General features: G+C 44.3%; 1 protein-coding gene across 4 annotated transcripts in view; it reads right to left on the bottom strand.

Annotated features, from left to right (window-relative positions):
* The window catches only part of LOC121537911 (retinoic acid receptor gamma-A), a 119,548-nt gene that overhangs the window by 14,018 nt on the left and 81,703 nt on the right, over positions 1 to 23,827 (bottom strand). The window lies entirely within an intron of this gene.

Here is a 23,827-nt window from a genome sequence, read left to right as displayed (position 1 = left end):
AAAGCAAAGGCATTACTGTGTTTTGTGTTGTTGCGCAACCCTCGATTTAACCGAGCAGCTAGCTAGCATATGACACCCTGGCAGAGGAGCAACTATTATTTCACAATAGGCTGCCTGCAGATTTGGTCTACGTGACTGTGGGTGGGTGTGATTGAATCTTCACTGGGACACTGTTCCAGGGTGAGTCTTGGCATGTGATGGAGTTAGTGTGTGTGCTTGTTGTATGTGTGTTTGTGTGTGCTCGCTAGCGTGTGTTCTTGCCTGCGTATGTATGTTTGTGTGCGTGCTAGCGTGTATGCGAATAGAACTGTGGCCTCTCAGTTCAGAGTGGGCACTCTTCCAGCCAGCGGCTCCGCCCAGAATCTGCAGACTAGACTCCATTTGATTTGCAAATATAATTCTCTGTTCACTCTTCTCTCTCTCCTGATTCACACACTGTACTGTTCCAATGGGCCATTCAAGTATGTGCTAGTTGTAGTGCTGTACATGGATCTTTGTATTGGGCTTGTTTACAGTTGATAGTTAGAGCGGTACAGCTACAGGTGGGAGTCTGTCTGCATCTCTAACTTCAATAAATAACCCAGAGTACAAGCCTGAAGCTGTATGTGTCTGTTACAGTCAGATACTAGACAGTGAGTGTGTATGGTTTGTGTGTGTACTGTGTGTGTGTGTATCTGCATACTATGTAAGTGTGTGTAGGTAGAGTGGCCACACAGACTGCCAGAGGGCTCCAGATTGAGAAGAGGCTGTGGAACAGTGGGGCAGAGAGACAAGCTGGCACACTGTGCAGAGCCTCCCTACGAGCCCCTGGCACCTCTACCCATGGCACAGGCTGTGGCACTGCAGGGAGGAAGGGCCCTACTTTACTACTGCACTACAGACAAGAAACTCTAGCAGACTGGTGCTCTGGATGCTTCACATTTCTATGGATGTTTTTATTACTCCACTCTACCACAATACCCGGCAGAATTAGCCTGTGCCATAATGTGGAGCCATCATCAGATGCACTGGCAATCTCTCTCTCTCTCTCTCTCTCTCCACCTCTTCCTACCATCCCTCTGATGTAAGGCCCTCCAGCAGACGCATGTTTCCTTCCTCTTTTCGTCACATTGCCTTTTTCCAGCGGATCTGATGCAGTGCTTTATAATCTCCCTCTGCGGTGTCATGGCTGTTCATATTGGTTGACAGTTCATGTAATCTCCCTCTGCGGTGTCATGGCTTTTCATATTGGTTGACAGCTCATGTAATCTCCCTCTGCGGTGTTGTGGATTTTCATATTGGTTGACAGTTCATGTAATCTCCCTCTGCGGTGTCATGGCTTTTCATATTGGTTGACAGTTCATGTAATCTCCCTCTGCTGTGTTGTGGCTTTTCATATTGGTTGACAGTTCATGTAATCTCCCTCTGCGGTGTCATGGCTTTTCATATTGGTTGACAGTTCATGTAATCTCCCTCTGCGGTGTCATGGCTTTTCATATTGGTTGACAGTTAATGTAATCTCCCTCTGCGGTGTCATGGCTTTTCATATTGGTTGACAGTTCATGTAATCTCCCTCTGCGGTGTCATGGCTGTTCATATTGGTTGACAGTTCATGTAATCTCCCTCTGCGGTGTCATGGCTGTTCATATTGGTTGACAGTTCATGTAATCTCCCTCTGCGGTGTCATGGCTTTTCATATTGGTTGACAGTTCATGTAATCTCCCTCTGCGGTGTCATGGCTGTTCATATTGGTTGACAGTTCATGTAATCTCCCTCTGCGGTGTCATGGCTGTTCATATTGGTTGACAGTTCATGTAATCTCCCTCTGCGGTGTCATGGCTGTTCATATTGGTTGACAGTTCATGTAATCTCCCTCTGCGGTGTCATGGCTGTTCATATTGGTTGACAGTTCATGTAATCTCCCTCTGCGGTGTCATGGCTGTTCATATGGGTTGACAGTTCATGTACCAACCACAGGTTAAATTCTCCATCTTACTCACATCAGCTCTGTGGTTAAGATAGGTTGAAACGTTGCCAATAATGACATTGCTGTTCAAGCTCTATTGCTGTAAGCTCTATTGAATCACTGTATACCATCCAACTGGGAAAGTCAGGTCTCTATTGTGTGGGTTAAAGACACACACTGTGTGACTTCCCTGCTTCAGGCAGAAAGGTAGGAGTGTGTGTGCGTGCATATGGGTGTCTGTGTGTCTGTGAGGGTTGCTTTCTTTCATTAAAGGTACTGAGCGGTAGCAGTTCCTTTAACAGCGGTCAGAAAGCTCACTACCTGAACCAAGGTACCCAAAAGTAGTTTGAATTAATGTTTTCATTTTATTAACTAAACAAAACTTGTTTAAACAGCAAAATTGTTGCGGAAATAAGCCTTGTTTGCATAGCGATGATGAAAAGAACGTCATTTAGGCTGTAATGATCTCCAGTATTCTAATCATTAGGTCATCACACCGTTGATATAGCAACGGACACTAATAGTTTATCGAATCCTATTGTGATGTAGAGGGGGGAGGAGGAGGCACACCAATGTGGACAGACAGGAGCAGAGAACCTACCAACCTAACCCACCCCAAAGGGATTTACACCCCACTGTCATAACCAACAGAAAGTCACAAAACACATACGCAGACATGTGTGTGCACGCACACTGTCTGAGAGAGAGAGAGAGAGTGAGAGAGAGAGAGAAATGCACATAGCAAGTACAGTCGTGGTCAAAAGTTTTGAGAATGACACAAATACTAATTTTCACAAAGTCTGCTGCCTCAGTTTTGATGATGGCAATTTGCATATACTCCAGAATGTCATGAAGAGTGATCAGATGAATTGCAATTAATTGCAAAGTCCCTCTTTGCCATGAAAATGAACTTAATCCCCCCAAAAACATTTCCACTGCATTTCAGCCCTGCCACAAAAGCACCAGCTGCCATCATGTCAGTGATTCTCTCGTTAACACAGGTGAGAGTGTTGACGAGGCCAAGGCTGGAGATCACTCTGTCATGCTGATTGAGTTAGAATAACAGACTGGAAGCTTTAAAAGGAGGGTGGTGCTTGAAATCATTGTTCTTCCTCTGTTAACCATGGTTACCTGCAAGGAAACACGTGCCGTCATCATTGCTTTGCACAAAAAGGGCTTCACAGGCAAGGATATTGCTGCTAGTAAGATTGCACCTAAATCAACCATTTATCGGATCATCAAGAACTTCAAGGAGAGAGGTTCAATTGTTGTGAAGAAGGCATCAGGGCGCCCAAGAAAGTCCAGCAAGCGCGGGAAGCCACTTCTCTCCAGGAAAAACATCAGGGACAGACTGATATTCTGCAAAAGGTACAGGGATTGGACTGCTGAGGACTGGGGTAAAGTCATTTTCTCTGATGAATCCCCTTTCCGATTGTTTGGGGCATCCGGAAAACACCTTGTCCGGAGAAGACAAGGTGAGCGCTACCATCAGTCCTGTGTCATGCCAACAGTAAAGCATCCTGAGACCATTCATGTGTGGGGCTGCTTCTCAGCCAAGGGAGTGGGCTCACTCACAATTTTGCCTAAGAACACATCCATGAATAAAGAATGGTACCAACACATCCTCCGAGAGCAACTTCTCCCAACCATCCAAGAACAGTTTGGTGACGAACAATGCCTTTTCCAGCATGATGGAGCACCTTGCCATAAGGCAAAAGTGATAACTAAGTGGCTCGGGGAACAAAACATCAACATTTTGGGTCCATGGCCAGGAAACTCCCCAGACCTTAATCCCATTGACAACTTGTGGTCGATCCTCAAGAGGCGGGTGGACAAACAGAAACCCACAAATTCGGACAAACTCCAAGCATTGATTATGCAAGAATGGGCTGCCATCAGTCAGGATGTGGCCCAGAAGTTAATTGACAGCATGCCAGGGCAGCTTGCAGAGGTCTTGAAAAAGAAGGGTCAACACTGCAAATATTGACTCTTTGCATAAACTTAATGTAATTGTCAATAAAAGCCTTTGACACTTATGGAATGCTTGTAATTATACTTCAGTATACCATAGTAACATCTGACAAAAATATCTCATAACACTGAAGCAGCGAACTTTGTGAAGACCAATACTTGTGTCATTCTCAAAACTTTTGACCACGACTGTAGATGTATCAATCCCTGTTCCACGAATGCGAACATCGTATAAGTAGGTTTTCCAATATTTGAAGACTTACACCTGGAGTTCTGAATTCTGACGTTTTATTCACATACAAGCAAGCAAGCACACACACACACACACACACACACCTATGCCCTCTCTTCCAAACAAGGTGGGCAGCCCAGAGCAGAGCAGGCAGGCAGGAAGGCAGCAGGCGGGGCTGGTAACTGCTTGTGTCCTCAGGGTCCATGTTAAAAGTGGAATTAGCCTTGGAGTCTCAGTCTGAGGCAGGCAGAGAGTTGAGCACACAGCACACTCCTTCAAACCAACCTTTCTTCTTTACAACACCTCATAAAGAGCCTTTTGATTCTGGGCCTTATGGAGCCAGCCAAGCCAACAGCCAACATTTGGCACAGAGTAACCCCCTTTCCTTTCCTGCACCACACCACCACACCAGCCTGTCAAACCACACAGGGCTTCAAACAGAAAGCCATACGACCCACCACACCACCCATCCACCCACTTCTAGCCCCCGAGGCTGCCCAAAGAAAGGGGCCTTTAAATGGTCCCAGACACCCTGACCTAAGAAGGTGTGGGTCGAAAGAGAAGAGAGGACAACTAACAGAAGTGGGCATGTTAAAAAAGGAACGTCCCAAATAAAGTTCTAGTCGGATGTAATGATGTAACCGGATAAGTGTAAAAGGCTATTGTGAAGGCAGATCCTGGAGGAAGCAGACAGACAAGTTCATGTCCAGATGTCCAGATAGTCTCCCCCTACATCCCCCTGGTGAGCACCAGCCGACTGTTCATCTGGTCACTATACCATGACAGAGAGTAGTCTTCTTCAGCAGCTGCTGTCTACAGTAACCCAGAGCTGGTAGTGGCACAGGCAAAGGCCTCAGCTATTACTCAGACAGACAGCCATACTGACAGACAGACAAACAGACAGACAGAAATTCTGACAGACAGACAGACAGACAGACAGACAGACAGACAGACAGACAGACAGACAGACAGACAGACATACTGACAGACAGACAGCCACACTGACAGACAGACAATTCCCACGGGGGGCCAGTATGAAAAATGTATGCACTCACTAATTGTAAGTCGCTAAATGACTAAAATGTCAAAAATAAAATGACAGACAGACAGACAGACACAGAGACAGACATACTGACTGACAGACAGACAGACACAGACAGTCAGACAGACAGACAGAGTGACAGTGTTTGGAAGAAAACAAATCTTATCTGGTGGTGAGGACAGAAGACATTTGTCTCTAGCCTGTCTTTGATCCCTGGGTCGTTGTCTCTCCTCCTAGACTTCCTCTCACCTGTCTGTCTGTCTGTCTGTCTGTCTTTGGCACTGCAGCTAGCGCGACTGTAGCTTGTTCAATTGCTATTGCTTCCTCCCCACAACAATAGAAACCTGAAAAGTAGAAGTAGACGCTGCAGACAGCCCACTGTGGCATGATGCGAGGGAAAAGAGGACACCATAAACAACAACAGTACTACTAACTACTCTACTCACAACCGCTGACTGGGGAGGGAAACCCTACAATCTTAGAATAGTAAGTGCTATCTAGAACCTAAAAGGGTTCTTCGGCTGTTCCCATAAGAGAACCCTTTGAATAACTATTTTTGGTTCCAGGTAGAACCCTTTTGGGGTCAATGTAGAACCCTTTCCACAGAGGGTTCTACATGGAACCCAAAAGAGTTCTACCAACACACACACACTCTCGTAGCCAGCAAAGTCATGAAACAAATATGCAGACATATGAGTGCATGCACATCGTCTGAGAGAGAGAGAGGGAGAGCAAGAGAGAGAGAGAGAACGAGAGAGAGATGTGATTTGTGGTTGAGAGAGAAATTGATAGCTATCAGGGGTTTTTTGTACTGAAAGTCCTAAATGCCCCCCTATTTCCTATGGCGGTCCTATGGGCCCTGGTCAAAAGTAGTGCACTATATAGGGAAAAGGGTGCCATTTGAGATGCACCCTAAGTAGTGCTTTGACTTTCCCCTGCATGCAGTTAGCCTGACCTGGCAGTGGTACAGACACCAGTCACATCAGATGGCAAAACAGAGCCTGAAAAACTTCTGCTTTGACCAACAGAAAATAGAAAAATGTGTTTCTGTATGTGTGTGTCTCCTAGTTTTCACATTTGCTTGGCAACAAACTGACTAAGGGAAGGGCTACCCAATGTTCACTATAGATGGGGGCTGCTGTGCCAAGCATCAGACAATTCATTTTGATTTGATGACAGAGTTGGGAACACCCACTCTGTCTGGTCAACTGATTAAAGTAAAATAAGTCCCCTTTAATATAGCCTGGTCTCAGATCTGTTTGTGCTGTGATAATACCATATGAGTTGGCTAAACAGCACCAGAGAGTCACCTTGAGAGGAAGAGCTTCCCCATTAACAATAGCATTTTATTTTGAACCAACACAGCTTTCCTAAATGGAGTGTAAATCCAGAGAGCCGGTCCTCCCTAGGTTCTACCTCCCAAGCTGGCTGGTTGTCAGAGATGTTGCTAACGCTAAATGGGTAGCTAGCTGTCTGATAATCACTCTGCCTGTTCACAAGCTGACTACAGCACACTTCCATTGAGAAAGATGGATGTTAGGAGTAGAAGACTGAGAGGATTGAGCCAGGTCACTTGAAGTGTGTGTTTGGGTGTGAATGCAGTTCTGATGTTGGCAGACAGTGTTCCTAGGGCCCGCTGAGACCTGTAGTACTGAGCCAAGGTACCCACACACTCAAATACACACACACACACACATACATATGCACACGCACACACACACGCATGCACACAAACACAAAAAAACTGTAGTTTTTTTTGTTCTAAAAGGCACACCTTTTAATGCAGATAGTCATGGCAACACGTTCTTCATCAGTGATCACACTTCCAAAACACACACACAGCAGAGATGGCAGTGGCTATATGGCACAGTACCTGTGGTGCTTCGCCCAAGCCTGCCCCGGCCCGGCCCCAGCCCAACCCAAGCCCCAGTCACTCTCCACCACTCTGCTGAGATAATGAGGATGAATACACACCACTTGCGCTCGATGCCAAACACTGTCTGTCTGCTGCGTAAACCCAACCCATTCACACAGAGTGGACTCTCCTGGACTCTCCCTCCCTCTCTCCATGTCTGGCCTGAGCCTCTCATAACAGTGGACCCTGGCAACAGTGGAGCCAAGCCGTCAGTCAATAACACGCTGGTAACAGAACCTCTCCACTCACACTGAGCTCACACATGGTTCCAGACTGACACACACACTTACACACACTCACACACACACGTGGCTGCCCAGTGCCAACGCCTCAGCAGAGTGGGGAAAAGAGCCTCACAGGCAAACTCCGCTCACAGTAAACAAGCAACAAGATCTCACGGTTTTACCAATTTGAGTTCAGATTCTAAACTCACTGTTGGTAATATCGCTCACTGTTGGTAATATCGCTCACTGTTGGTAATAGCGCTCACTGTTGGTAATAGCGCTCACTGTTGGTAATAGCGCTCACTGTTGGTAATAGCGCTCACTGTTGGTAATATCGCTCACTGTTGGTAATATTGCTCACTGTTGGTAATATCGCTCACTGTTGGTAATAGCGCTCACTGTTGGTAATAGCGCTCACTGTTGGTTTAATAGCGCTCACTGTTGGTAATATCGCTCACTGTTGGTAATAGCGCTCACTGTTGGTAATAGCGCTCACTGTTGGTAATATCGCTCTCTGTTGGTAATAGCGCTCACTGTTGGTAAAAGCGCTCACTGTTGGTAATAGCGCTCACTGTTGGTAATATTGCTCACTGTTGGTAATAGCGCTCACTGTTGGTAATATCGCTCACTGTTGGTAATAGCGCTCACTGTTGGTATTAGCGCTCACTGTTGGTAATAGCGCTCACTGTTGGTAATATCACTCACTGTTGGTAATAGCGCTCACTGTTGGTAATAGCGCTCACTGTTGGTAATATCGCTCACTGTTGGTAATATCGCTCACTGTTGGTAATAGTGCTCACTGTTTGTATTATCAGTCACTGTTGGTAATATCGCTCACTGTTGGTAATATCGCTCCCTGTTGGTAATATCGCTCACTGTTTTGAAGGCATTTCCCGACGTCCACAAGACATGGACAGACGTCCAATTTCAAAGTCAATCTTGAGCGATCTGCCTGAAACAAGCACAATGCCAACAGGGATGGGTGGCAGCAAGAGACACTTCCTTTGTGCCCACCAACCAACCGGTCAAAGCACTCTGTTTGTGAAAGTATTTTGAGGACCACAATAGAAATAGGTCCTTGACTTGTCGTAGCACTGCAAACCATTCAAACCAAGCTCTTTGAAAGCCCTCACCTTCCTTCCATCCTCATATGAGTCATGGAGTCTGTCCCAAATGGAACCCTATTCCCCCTATTCCCTATATAGTGCACCACTATCACAAAGGTAGTGCACTATGTCCCTACATAGGGTGCCATTTGGGACACAGTTGTGTAATTTGAGGTTGGGGTTAGGGTTAGTTGTGTAACTTGAGGTTAGGGTTAGTTGTGTAACTTGAGGTTGGGGTTGGGGTTAGGGTTAAGGTTAGTTGTGTAACTTGAGGTTGGGGTTAGTTGTGTAACTTGAGGTTGGGGTTAGGGTTAGTTGTGTAATTTGAGGTTAGGGTTAGGGTTAGTTGTGTAACTTGAGGTTAGGGTTAGGGTTAGTTGTGTAACTTGAGGTTGGGGTTAGGGTTAGTTGTGTAATTTGAGGTTAGGGTTAGGGTTAGTTGTGTAATTTGAGGTTAGGGTTAGGGTTAGTTGTGTAACTTGAGGTTGGGGTTAGGGTTAGTTGTGTAATTTGAGGTTAGGGTTAGGGTTAGTTGTGTAATTTGAGGTTAGGGTTAGGGTTAGTTGTGTAACTTGAGGTTGGGGTTAGGGTTAGTTGTGTATCTTGAGGTTGGGGTTAGTTGTGTAATTTGAGGTTGGGGTTAGGGTTAGTTGTGTAACTTGAGGTTGGGGTTAGGGTTAGTTGTGTAATTTGGGGTTGGGGTTAGTTGTGTAATTTGAGGTTGGGGTTAGGGTTAGTTGTGTAACTTGAGGTTGGGGTTAGGGTTAGTTGTGTAACTTGAGGTTGGGGTTAGGGTTAGTTGTGTAACTTGAGGTTGGGGTTAGGGTTAGTTGTGTAACTTGAGGTTGGGGTTAGGGTTAGTTGTGTAATTTGAGGTTGGGGTTAGGGTTAAGGTTAGTTGTGTATCTTGAGGTTGGGGTTAGGGTTAGTTGTGTAACTTGGGGTTGGGGTTAGTTGTGTAATTTGAGGTTAGGGTTAAGGTAAATTATTTAACTTGAGGTTACGTTAGTTGTATAACTTGAGGTTGGGGTTATGGTTAGTTGTGTAACTTGAGGTTGGAGCTTTGTAGACATGGATTGTGCACCTTTCATTGAATAGCTAAGTAGCTAGCTAGCTATACACCTAGCTAGCTGGTTGATGTTTTCCTTTTGCAAACAGGGCAGAGGAAAGCAACATTCACCTCCACAAATGCTGTTTACATTGACATCCATACTGAATGAAGCGCTTAAGGAACCTTAAGGGACCTCATGGGCACCCTTAACTTCTTCACTTAATTTAAATGGGGAAATTCACCTTAAAATGTTTTGTGCAACTGACAGGTAAGGAAACTTTGAGGGGAATAGATAAGGGGGAAATTGACTTAAGATGTTTTATGCAACGGGGCCCAGAACCTCAATGAGTTGAATCAGGTATATTTGCTGTGCCTTGCTGGAGGAGGGGTGGTAGAAGCATACTGATATGCCCATAAACAAAACAGTCCTTTCTTGCTCCATCAGTCAACACACAGGGTTACTTTTCTTGCCTCTTTCAGAATCTCCTTAACTTTCTGGGTTGCTGTATCCATTTGCAAAGCAATCAACCCATTTACTCTATCAGCTCCAGGAGTTTTGAATTTAGGATCAAGTGTCTCGTTGAATTTTCAGAAGGATGGCTCCTCACACAGTCTTGTGGACTTGCCAGACTCATTGAATAACTGCACCAATGCTTCTCTATTTTTATGCTCATTGGAATGTTGCCACGTTTCTGCTCTTTTCAAGCACAATGCTAAAGTTTGTTTTCCTCAGGAAGAGGTTGTCGTTGGCAATGTTGACGTGTAGCTAACGTTACTGCTAGCTGGTGGCTGTCTCACCTTGTCTTTATCCTCAAATTGTTTGTATGCTTCTTTGGGGGCACTGATCAGGTGAATCTTTAAGTTGGTCGTTTTTTTCCCCTTTGATCTCTGTACCACGCACTACACTCTTAGAAAAAAAGGTGCTATCTAGAACCTTAAAAGGTTCTTTGACTGTTCCCATAGGAGAACCATTTGAAGAACCATTTTTGGTTGCAGGTAGAACCCTTTTGGGTTCCATGTAGAACCCTTTCTACAGATGGTTCTACATAGAACCCAAAAGGATTCTACCTGGAACCCAAAAGGGTTCTCATTTTTTCTAAGAATGTAGTATCTTCTGACAATACATTTACTTTTGTCTTTCCCAGCAATGTACTCAAAATAATCCCATATGGGGCTTTTCCGTTTTCAACTGACCACTGGTTTTGAGTTTGCTGCCGCCATTGATCACGCTCCATGCTCACCCTTGGATTTCAAACTGTTACCATGCATTTCCACTGGTCATAGCTAGTAGCATAATAGTGATGCACAAGCTAGGCCTATTTGTAACGCCATCTCCTGGCAGAATGTACCTGCCAGATTCAGAAGCTCGAAAACCCCATTAGAAAAACAAGCCTTTAAAGTTTAGAAGGGAAAGCAAATAAAAATAAACATAATTTATTATGCTTTTTATTTCATTTTAGTTCGTTTTGCAGTCAAATATAATAGTTTCAGTATAGTTTTAGTTTTTCAAATGTATTTCTTAAATATTTTATTTCAGTTTACAAATTTTTTTCATTTAGTTTCATTTTTCATTTACTATAATAACCTTGGTGTGCGACAAAGACATGTAGAGGCCTTAATATACTTCTATTAGACATCTACTAGGTCAGTGCAGGAATAGTAGACAAACTTTTTATAGAAAGTACAGGCTAAAAATAACACACATCCTGGATCCAAGTTCTTGTAAGGCTTGTCTGGTTGGCTGTATGTGGTTGTTGGACTTGGGTGCAAATGAGAAGATGTAAATCTTCCTGTGTGTGTGAGTGTGTGTGTGCGCACGCATACGTGTGTGAGCGCGTACGTCCGAGTGTGTGTAAGTCCTTGCTCGTGTCTGTGTGCCCATAAACCAAATCCCTGGCGCTGGGACTGCTATGTCAGATCCACAGACAGACAGCCAGAGAGGGTTGGGGTTAAGCAGGACATCCCAGGCTAGATTCCACAGTCCCTTGCTGGAATCCAGCTCTGTGCTGTCATAACAGCTTATAGCCCATCTACAGGCAGTCACACTGTAAACTGTTAATACAACAGATCTGCCTGTCAGTCTAATCACCATAGCCTGTATTAGTCACCTCACATGCACTGGCTAGCCTTGTCTTCTAAGGGCTCAGACACAATAGTGTTTGCTGGCTGAGAGTACTTAGCACACGTAAAAATCGTCTGTCCTCGGTTGCAACACTCACTTCCGAGTTCCAAACTGCCTCTGGAAGCAACATCAGCACAAGCACTGTTCGTTGGGAGCTTCATGAAATGGGTTTCCATGGCTGAGTAGCCGCACACATTTAAAAAGAAAACATTTTTAGTCATTTAGCAGACGCTCTTATCCAGAGCGACTTACAGGAGCAATTAGGGTTAAGCGCCTTGCTCAAGGGCACATCAACAGATTTTTCACCTAGTCGGTTCGGGGATTAGAACCAGCGACCTTTCGTTACTGGCACAACGCTCTTAACCACTAAGCTACCTGCCGCACACAAGCCTAAGATCATCATGCGCAATGCCAAGCGTCAGCTGGAGTGGTGTAAAGCTCGCCGCCATTAGACTCTGGAGCAGTGGAAAAGCGTTCTCTGGAGTGATTAATCACGCTTCCCCATCTGGCAGTTCGACTGACGAATCTGGGTTTTGCAGATGCCAGGAAAACGCTACCTGCCCAATTGCATAGTGACAACTGTAAAGTTTGGTGGAGGAGGAATAATGTTTTGGGGCTGTTTTTCATGGCTCGGGCTAGGCCCCTTAGTTCCAGTGAAGGGAAATCTTAACACTACAGCATACAATGACATTCTAGGCGATTCTGTGCTTCCAATTTTGTGGCAACAGTTTGGGGAAGGCCCTTTCCTGTTCAAGCATGACAATGCCCCCGTGCACAAAGCGAGGTCCATACAGAAATTACTTGTCGAGATCGGTGTGGAAGAACTTGACTGGCCTGCACAGAGCCCTGACCTCAACCCCATCGAACACCTTTGGGATGAATTGAGCCAGGCCAAATCGCCCAACATCAGTGCCCGACCTCACTAATTCGCTTGTGGCTGAATGGAAGCAAGTCCCCAAAAGCCTTCCCAGAAGAGTGGAGGCTGTTATAGCAGCAAAGGAGGGACCAACTCCATATTAATGCCCACGTGCAGGTGTCCAAATGTTTTTGGTCATGTAGTGTGAGTTAGCTTGATGTGCTAAAAAGTAATAGAAACAAGTTCAGAAAAAAGTAACTAAAAGAAACGTGTTTTATTATCTTCTGAATCAATTTGTTTCTCCTGTCTTCATTGTAAAGGTTCTATTTTGCGATCTCCCAAAATAAATGTGATCTCTTTGAGGAAATGTTGAATCAGTGAATCAGGTTGTCTCCATGGTAACCAGAGACTCTTTCTACCTTACATGCCTTCAAACTACCATAAACTCCTTAAGTATGCCCTTACCTAAGGAAAACGTTAGAGAGTCCCTATACAACGCCTTTAAACAATTCCCTTAGGTAAGGGGAAATGATTCCTTAAGGTAAAACCTGCCGTCCTCGTGCGCCAAAGGGCGCATGTTGATTTTGTCCACCCACACCAGATGTGATCAGGACAGGCAGGTTGAAATATCAAAACAACTCTGAACCAACTATGTTAACTTCGGGTCAGGTTGAAAAACATTAAACATTTATGGCAATTTAGCTTGCTAGCTTGCTGTTGCTAGCTAATTAATCATGGGATATAAACATTGGGTTGTTATTTTACCTGAAATGCACAAGGTCCTCTACTCCGACAATTAATCCACAGATAAAAGGGTAAACCGAGTGAGTTTCTAGTTCTCTCCTCCTTCAGGGTTCTTCTTCTTCTTTGGACTTGATATGTCGGTTGGCAACCAACTATAAGATGCATTACCACCGACAACTGGACTGGAGTGTGGGCCTCAGTTCATCTTTCAATCACCCACGTGGGTATATGCTCCTAAAAACCAATGAGGAGATGGGAAAGGCAGGACTTGCAGCGCGTCAAGCGTCACAAATAGAACCAAGTTCTATTTTAGCGCCTGGCATCGCAGACGCTCGCTGACGTGCGCGAGCAGTGTGGGTGCAATTATTGAATAACATGTACAGTATGTGTACATTTATTTTGCAACGCTCGCGCACACGGCACGTCCGGTCTGGTCAGCATGTTAAGGAAAACACTTAAGATGTTTTATGCAAACGGGCTATGATGATTAGTTAACAAGTTAAATCCGAGGTTACAATAAAAATGTGTACTGTTGGGGGTACTCGAGGAACAGAGTTGGGTACCACTGGCCTACAGTATGATGGCATAAGCCTTATGGGCATTTGCAATGCATCCCTTGACATTGCATCTGAAGCAGAGAATAGCTTAACTCACACAATACTATTGCACATGTTCCAAATTGCATTTATATATATTTATGTGTACATATATATAAATTACTATGAAACTGTGTTTCTGTTTAATCAGCAGTTATTGCTACACCCTTCATTCGGTTTAAGGGGGCACATTTGTCATGACGAAAAGGTGAAGGTGCTCTCTACTCAAATGGCACAACTGAATAATTCAGACTGACCAAGGCACAGCATATGACAACCATTTGTCTAACTGAGGGATGTCTCCTTTCATATCTGGAAAAGGACAAAATAGTAGAAGTAGAAACTGATGCCGCTGCAGCATTGCTCATCTACACAGTAGAAACTGATGCCGCTGCAGCATTGCTCATCTACACAGTAGAAACTGATGCCGCTGCAGCATTGCTCATCTACACAGTAGAAACTGATGCCGCTGCAGCATTGCTCATCTACACAGTAGAAACTGATGCCGCTGCAGCATTGCTCATCTACACAGTAGAAACTGATGCCGCTGCAGCATTGCTCATCTACACAGTGGGAATCCAGTTGACATGGGTGTCTTGATAGAAGTCAGCTGGTGAACCTACTGTACTGTACATAAACAAATGAAAAGCACACCTGATGTTACAATATCACTTCTTCAGGTCACCTACACTACCAGTCAAAAGTTTGGACACACCTACTCATTCAAGGGTTTTTCTTTATTTGTAAAAAAAAAAAAATTACATTGTAGAATAATAGTGAAGACATCAACACTATGAAATAACACATATGGAATCATGTAGTAACCAAAAAAGTGTTAAACAAATCAAAATATATTTGTATATTTCAGATTCTTCAAATAGCCACCCTTTGCCTTGATGACAGCTTTGCACACTATTGGCATTCTCTCAACCAGCTTCATGAGGTAGTCACCTGGAATGCATTTCAATTAACAGGTGTGCCTTAATGCGTTTGAGCCAATCAGTTGTGTTGTGAAGATAGCCCTATTTGGTAAAAGACCAAGTACATATTTTGGCAAGAACAGCTGAAATAAGCAGAGAGAAACGACAGTCCATCATTACTTTAAGACATGAAGGTCAGTCAATACGGAAGGTTTCAATAACTTTTAAAGTTTCTTCAAGTGCAGTCACAAAAACCATCAAGCGCTATGATGAAACTGGCTCTCATGAGGACCACCACAGGAACGGAAGACCCAGAGTTACCTCTGCTGCAGAGGATAAGTTCATTAGAGTAACCAGCCTCAGAAATCGCAGCCCAAATAAATGCTTCACAGATTTCAAGTCACAGACACATCTCAACATCAACTGTTCAGAGGGGACTGTGTGAATCAGGCCTTCATGGTTGATTGCTGCAAAGAAACCACTACTAAAGGATACCAATAATAAGAAGAGACCTGCTTGGGCCAAGAAACACGAGCAATGGACATTAGACCGGTGGAAATGTGTCCTTTGGTCTGGAGTCCAAATTTGAGATTTCTGGTTCCAACCGCCGTGTCTTTGTGAGACGCAGTGTGGGTGAACAGATGATCTCTGCATGTGTAGTTCCCACGTAAAGCATTGAGGAGGTGTTATGGTGTGGGGGTGCTTTGCTGGTGACACTGTCTGTGATTTATTTAGAATTCAAGGCACACTTAACCAGCATGGCTACCACAGCATTCTATTTGACATAGAACACATAGCCCCTCTTTGATTATCCCTTACATATTCTGAGAACATACAGTGCCTTCAGAAAGTATTCACACCCCTTGACTTTTTCCACATTTTGTTGTGTTACAGCCTGAATTTAAAATGGATTGCATTGAGATTTGTGTCACTAGTTTACACACAATACCCCATAATGTCAAAGTGGAATTATGTTTTTTGAAATTAATTAAATTAATTACAAATGAAAAGCTGAAATGTCTTGAGTCAATATTAACTACACTTTGGATGGTGTTTCAATACACCCAGTCACTACAAAGAACTGAGTATGGAACAATGTAGTTACTCCACAATACTAACCTAAATGACAGAGTGAAAAGAAGGAAGCCTGTACAGAATAAAAATATTTCAAAACATGCATCCTGTTTGCAATAAGGAACTAAAGTAAAACTGCAAAAAATGTGGCACAGAAATTAACTTTATGTCCTGAATACAAAGCGTTATGTTTGGGGCAAATCCAACAACACACATCACTGAGTACCACTCTTCATATTTTAAAGCATGGTGGTGGCTGCATTATGTTATGGGTATGCTTGTCATCGGCAAGAACTAGGGAGTTTTTTAGGGTAAATAGAAACAGAATAGAGCTAAGCACAGGCAAAATCCTAGAGGAAAACCTGATTCAGTCTGCTTTCCAACAGACACCGGGAGACAAATTCACCTTTCAGCAGGACAATAACATAAAACACAAGACTAAATATACACTGGAGTTGTTTACCAAGACAACATTGAATGTTCCTGAGTGGCCTAGTTACAGTTTTGACTTAAATTGGCTTGAAAATCTATGGCAAGACTTGAAAACGGCTGTCTAAAAATGATCAAGAACCAACTTCACAGACCTCAATCATTTTTAAAATAATAATGTGCAAATATTGTACAATCCAGGTCTGCAAAGCTCTTAGAGATTTACCCAGAAAGACTCACAGCTGTATTCGCTGCCAAAGGTTATTCTATTGACTCGGGGTGTTGAATACTTATGTAATCAAGATACAGTATATTAGTGTTTTATTTTTCTTTTAACTTGTACACTTTCATTTGACATGATCTTGATGGGATCAACAGGGTTTATGTATGTCATCACAGCACAGAACTGACTGACTTGTCCACATGCCTGCAGCTGCCTGCCACGCTATGTTCCCCTCACCCCTACCCAGTCTTTCTCACACACACAGATGCAGGCATGCAGACATACCACACACACACATATACAGACACAGGCCAGAACGTATGAACAGACACACACACGCACACAGTGACTCGCTCAATACGGAAGTGGTCAGATGACGCGGATGCTACGCTCCAGGACTGTTTTTCTAGCACAGACTGGAATATGTTCCGGGATTCATCCAATGGCATTGAGGAGTACACCACCTCAGTCACCGGCTTCATCAATAAGTGCATCGACGACGTTGTCCCCACAGTGACCGTACGTACATATCCCAACCAGAAATCATGGATTACAGGCAACATCCGCACCGGGTTAAAGGCTAGAGCTGCCACTTTCAAGGAGCGGGACACTAATCCGGACGCTTATAAGAAATCCCGCTATGCCCTCAGATGAACCATCAAACAGGCAAAGCGTCAATACAGGACTAAGATTGAATCCTACTACACCGGCTCTGATGCTAGTCGGATGTGGCAGGGTTTGCAAACTATTACGGACTACAAAGGGAAACCCAGCCGCGAGCTGCCCAGTGACGTGAGCCTACCAGATGAGCTAAATGCATGTTATGCTTGCTTCGAGGCAAGCAACACTGAAGCATGCATGAGAGCACCAGCAGTTCCGGACAACTGTGTGATCACGTGCTCCATAGCCGATGTGAGCAAGACCTTTAAACAGGTCAACATTCACAAGGCCGCGGGGCCAGACGGATTACCAGGACATTACATTTACATTTTAGTCATTTAGCAGACGCTCTTATCCAGAGCGACTTACAGTTAGTGAGTGCATACATATTTTTTTATATTTTTCATACTGGACCCCGTGGGAATGGAACCCACAACCCTGGCGTTGCAAGCGCCATGCTCTACCAACTGAGCTACACGGGACTACCCTTACAAGACATGTACTCAGAGCATGCGTGGACTAACTGGCCAGTGTCTTCACTGACATTTTCAACCTCTCCCTGACCGAGTCTGTAATATCTACATGTTTCAAGCAGACCACCATAGTCCCTGTGCCCAGGAAAGTGAAGGTAATCTGCCTAAATGACCACTGCCCCGTAGCACTCACGCCGGTAGCCATGAAGTGCTTTGAAAGGCTGGTCATGGCTCACATCAACACCATCATCCCGGAAACCCTAGACCCACTCCAATTCGCATACCGCCCCAACAGATCCACAGATGACACAATCTCAATCGCACTCCACACTGCCCTTTCCCACCTGGACAAAAGGAACACCCTATGTGAGAATGCTGTCAATTGACTACAGCTCAGCGTTCAACACCATAGTGCCCACAAAGCTCATCACTAAGCTAAGGACCCTGGGACTAAACACCTCCCTCTGGAACTGGATCCTGTACTTCCTGACGGGCCGCCCCCAGGTGGTAAGGGTAGGCAACAACACATCTGCCACTCTGATCCTCAACACTGGGGCCCCTCAGGGGTGTGTGCTTAGTCCCCTCCTGTTCTCCCTGTTCACCCACGACTGCATGGCCAAGTACGACTCCAACACCATCATTAAGTTTGCTAACGACACAACAGTGGCAGGCCTGATCACCGACAACGATGAGACAGTCTATAGGGACGAGGTCAGGACAACAACCTCTCCCTCAATGTGAGCAAGACAAAGGAGCTAATCGTGGACTACAGGAAAAGGAGGCCAGAACAGGCCCCCATTTACATCGACGGGTCTGCAGTGGAGCGGGTCGAGAGTTTCAAGTTCCTTGGTGTCCACATCACCAACAAACTATCATGGTCCAAACACACCAAGACAGTCGTAAAGAGGGCATGACAACACCTTTTCCTTCTCAGGAGACTGAAAAGATTTGGCATGGGTCCCCAGATCCTCAAAAAGTTATACAGCTGCACCATCGAGAGCATCCATCACCGCCTGGTATGGCAACTGCTCAGCATCCAACCATAAGGCGCTACAGAGGGTAGTGCGTACGGCGCAGTATAACACTGCCATCCAGGACCTATATTCTAGGCAGTGTCAGAGGAAGGCCCCAAAAATTGTCAAAGACTCCATTCACACAAGTCATAGACTGTTCTCTCTGCTACCGCACGGCAAGCGGTACCGGAGCGTCAAGTCTAGGTCCAAAAGGCTCCTTAACAGCTTCTACCCCCAAGCCATAAGACTGCTGAACAATTAATCAAATGGCCACCCGGACTATTTACATTGACCACCCCCCCTTGTTTTTACACTGCTGCTACTCGCTGTTTATTATCTATGCATAGTCACTTCACCCCTACCTACATGTACAAATTAACTCAACTAACCTGTACCCCCGCACATTGACTCGGTACCGGTACCCCCTGTAACTGGGGCGGCAGGTAGCTTAGTGGTTAAGAGCGTTGTAGCCAGTAAAGGTTGCTAGTTCTAATCCCCGAGCCGACTAGGTGAAAAATCTGTCGATGTGCCCTTGAGCAAGGTACTTAACCCTAATTGCTCCTGTAAGTCGCTCTGGATAAGAGCGTCTGCTAAATGACTAAAATGTAAAATGTATATAGCCTCGTTATTTTATTGTGTTACTTTTTATTTAATTTTTTACTTTAGTTTATTTAGTCAATATTTTCTTAACTCTATTTCTTGAACTACATTGTTGGTTAAAGGTTTGTAAGTAAGCATTTCACGGTAAGGTCTACACCTGTTGTATTCGGCGCATGTGACAAATACAATTTTATTTGATGTGATTTGATTTTACACACTCCCCACCCACCCTGCACTCACCATCCCTCCTAACCAACCAACCAACCCACTATCTATTGACAGTCCTGCCCCCTCAGGCATTCTAATATTTTAATTGAATCTTTTGTAATTATAATGAAATAACTGCAGAGTTCCATTAGGAAGAGATAATGATCTGCAGTTCCATTAGGAGAGAGAATGATCTGAGCTGCTCGGTGTGACAGTGGTCACAGGAACCACTTAGTAGTCTGTTCCCCATACCAAATGGCACCCTATTTCCTATATAACCCATATGGGCCCCTGGTCAAAAGAAGAGCACTATATAGGGAACAGGGTGCCATTTGGGACAGATCCTGTCTTGCCATCCAAGCCAGAAAGATATAGCGCCTGTTTCAATTAGCTCATCAATTCACATTGAACAGCACATTAAGGGAAAACAAAGAGGTTTGTGTGTGGGGGTGGGGGGTTGTGTGTGTGTGTGTGCGTGTGTGTGTGTGTTGATTGATTAAAAGAGTGTTATCCGTTATTACCACATTACATGATTGTGAATATATTGACAGTACAATAAGGAGAGAGGGATATCAAAGTCAAAACAATCCAAATAGGCCAAGGTACAGTCAGACAGTAGACATGACTCTGTTGGTTATTAAAATACATAAAATATAATTAAGCAATAAGGCACGAGGAGGTGTGGTATATCATTACATTTTAGTCATTTAGCAGACGCTCTTATCCAGAGCGACTTACAGTTAGTGAGTGCATACAGTTTCATACTGGCCCCCCGTGGGAAACGAACCCACAACCCTGACATTGCAAGCGCCATGCTCTACCAACTGAGCTACAGGGGACTACACATATGGCCAATATACCATGGCTAAGGGCTGTTCTTATGCATGACGCAACGCGGAGTGCCTGGATACAGCCCTTACCCCGAGGTGCCTTATTGCTATTATAAACTGGTTACCAACGTAATTAGAACAGTAAAAATAAATGTTTTGTCATACCCTTGGTATGCTGTCTGATAAACCATGGCTGTCAGCCAATCAGCATTCAGGGCTCGAACCACCCAGTTTATAATCCCTTTTCTAATACTACAGTATTAGATTATAAAGCTACTGCATAAACTGATCAACCTGACAAGTGAAGCAAAAGGCATGAAACATTTTTTACAACATCATTTGGCATCTCGTACAAATGTTGCTACCATCGACGTATGAATACATTATTATCGTATGACTAAATCATTATCCTTTTCCTGTCCATAAATTAGAGATAAATTGTGTTCTCCTTCCAAGCACAGTAACATAGAAAATAAAGGACAAGCTCATAAACCTTTCTTCATTTCGTCAAATGTCATCTAGTATGGCAGTTGATTCATTTCTAGCTTATTGGCGTATGTCTAAATCATTTCACCATTTTCCCTTCCATGCAGCCCTGACATAGTACTACCAGCTATATGACATCAGACTCTTAAACAGCAGTAGGCTACACAATAACAGCCATTTGAAAGGCTCTTCTCTCCTCCTCAAAAGGCAGACAAGGACACCACACATGGTGTGGATCTGACACTGGCCAGCCCATAGCCTCTCTGTAACCTCTGACATTGGACAGAAAAGTAGCAGTCTCCAACCACCAGACAGAAAACAGGAAAGCTGATCATGACCACACACTAAAACTCCATTTGATTCTAAACAGACTGAAACTAACAGCAATGACATCCGAAACCTTCCCCACTGATATTTATTTTCTGTATGTCAGAATTTTTATAAAATCACAAAAAATAACTCCACAATGAATCACCATGTTGGTAATGCTTAGATTGCATATAGAGAAAAAATGAGTTGTGGGAAAAACATATTTGATAAAATCATGCTAAAACCTTTATTAACTCTGATTTTAGAGTTCTCCCTCAAATAGAAATAAACTCACAGAATATCTAGGCCACATTTAAGAAATGGTGTCACACTTTAAGCAGCTGACTGGGAAAAGAGTCAAGAAGTCCTGATTGTTGTTAATGTTATGAGAGTAGAGCTGAGTAGAGCTCTCCTAGCTGAGTGTCTTTACTTTGGAGGGTTTAGCTCTTTAGCTTGCTGCTAGCTCCCTGGCTCAGCTGTGTCCCAAATGGCACCCTATTCCCTTTATAGTGCACTACTTTTGACCAGGGACCATAGGCCATAGGGATCTGGCCAAAAGTAGTGCACTATATAAGGAATAAAGTGCCATTTAAGACACAGGTCACTGTGCTCTGCAGCTGGCCAGGCCTAATGAGAGATCAGACTCAAACATCAATTCATCTGCCTTATTGCAGAGGACAATGAGGGGCAACTGGTTCAGTAAGGAGAGATATTATGGCTGCTCCTCGTGTGGGATAGGTTCGCCTTGTTTACTAAGATTATTGAGCACAGAGGGACTAAAACAGTACACACACACACACTAGCACAGACACACACACACACTAGCATAGCAACACCAACTGACAGATCGTTCGTTCTCTTTGATTTCCTGGAACAAAGAACAAAAATAAAATGACTTTGGGATCTGACTGGCTACTTTTTAAATGGTTGTGTGGGTCGATCAGAGTGAAAGAGCGGTGAGGTATCTGACTAAATAAACAAATCTCTTGTTATCATCAGAGATCCCTGGCTGGTTGTAGGAGAGAGGAGAGGAGAGGAGAGGAGAGGAGAGGAGAGGAGAGGAGAGGAGAGGAGGGAGAGGAGAGGAGAGGAGGAGGAGAGGAGAGGAGAGGAGAGGGAGGAGAGGAGAGGAGAGGAGAGGAGAGGAGAGGAGAGGAGAGGAGAGGAGGAGGGAGAGGGAGAGGAGAGGAGAAGAGAAGAGAAGAGAAGAGAAGAGAAGAGAAGAGAAGAGAAGAGAAGAGAAGAGAAGAGAAGAGAAGAGAAGAGAAGAGAAGAGAAGAGAAGAGAAGAGAAGAGAAGAGAAGAGAAGAGAAGAATGGAGAACAGGAAAGAAAGAAGAAAGCAAAGCAGAAAAGGAGAGGAGAGGAGAGGCTGGCTGGCTGGCTGGTCTGCATGGAGTCCCCCTCGGCCTCCCCTGTCCTGACAGGGCATCTGTCTTCATTAAAGAGAGCCCAGTGTGCATGACAGCCACTGAAACGCTGGTGTCTTCAGGAGTAATGAAGACAGATGACTGCCCCCAAGATCCCGTAAAAAGGAACAAAAAAGCAGAAGGTTGAACAAATAAAATCTGAAAAACAACCCTCAGTGTGAACACAACACAGCATTTGGGTTTCAAAAGGATTTTAAAAAATGTAATGGGAACACATGAACAGAAGCAAGCAAACATCTTGTTTGTGTGCAACAACTAAACTATTTAGATTGTTTGTAGTTTGAGGGTGTGTTGTGTATTTCTTCTTGATTGTAAATTTCTGTCTTGGTCCCTAAAAGAGAACAGCACACCCCCACTCCTTCTTTTCCACAGTCCCTCTCTTTCTCCCAGCCACACAGGCCCCCTGGACGCCTATGGAAATTGACCCCAGTTTTGTCTGTCTGAGACAGGCCTGTTGTTTGAGCCAGAGTAGTGTCTGAAGTCTGGAAAGTAGTGAACGAGAGAGGAAAAATGTGAACACTGACACAGAAAAAGAGAGAGAAAATAAATCTCTTCTTTGGCTCTTCTGAAGCCTAGCAACATTCCAAGTTACTAATTTATACATACATTTATCCATTCAATAATTCATCTACTGATTAATTTATAGCTATTTAGCTCCAGAGAAAAATCTTTACACACAAGCATAAACACCAACAATACTTCCAACTAAAAATACAGGGAGCAAAGAAATGTTTTTAGAAGACCACCTTTTTAAATCTACTTTATATAAAAAAGACTAGATTCAAAACTCATTGTAGTCTCCACATGGAAAGCTCTAGTAGCTGTCACAGAGGGGATTGTGAAGGGAGCAAGACCAATGTAATGTGGATGGCTGACATTTTGTCCAAAGTGTCAGGTTTCTCCCTTTCCCTCTCTCTCTTCCTCTCAATATTTCATCTGTACTTTCTTACTCTTGTCTGTTTTGTATACAGAACCTAACCTACCCGACAAGGTCAAAACTCAGGTGGCTGGCATTGTCACAGTGAAACCTGAACCTGTGGGTTAGCATTGTCACAGTGAAACCTGAACCTGTGGGTTAGCATTGCAGCCACTCAGAAATCAAACAAACACACACACATAGGCTAGCATATCATATCGTAGCTAGTTGTCCCTGGGTAGCTAGTGGAGCTGCCCCAACAGGCTCCAGAACCAGTCTCTTCCTGTCCACACACACACATACACACACACACACACACACACACACACACACACACACACACACACACACACACACACACACACACACACACACACACACACACACACACACACACACACACACACACACACACACACACACACACACACACACACACACACACACACACACA

This window comes from Coregonus clupeaformis, chromosome 24 (genome assembly GCF_020615455.1).
Source record: "Coregonus clupeaformis isolate EN_2021a chromosome 24, ASM2061545v1, whole genome shotgun sequence".
Taxonomy (NCBI): Eukaryota; Metazoa; Chordata; class Actinopteri; order Salmoniformes; family Salmonidae; genus Coregonus; species Coregonus clupeaformis.
The sequence above is the reverse complement of the archived record's forward strand: the minus strand, read 5'-3'. Positions and strand labels throughout refer to the sequence as shown.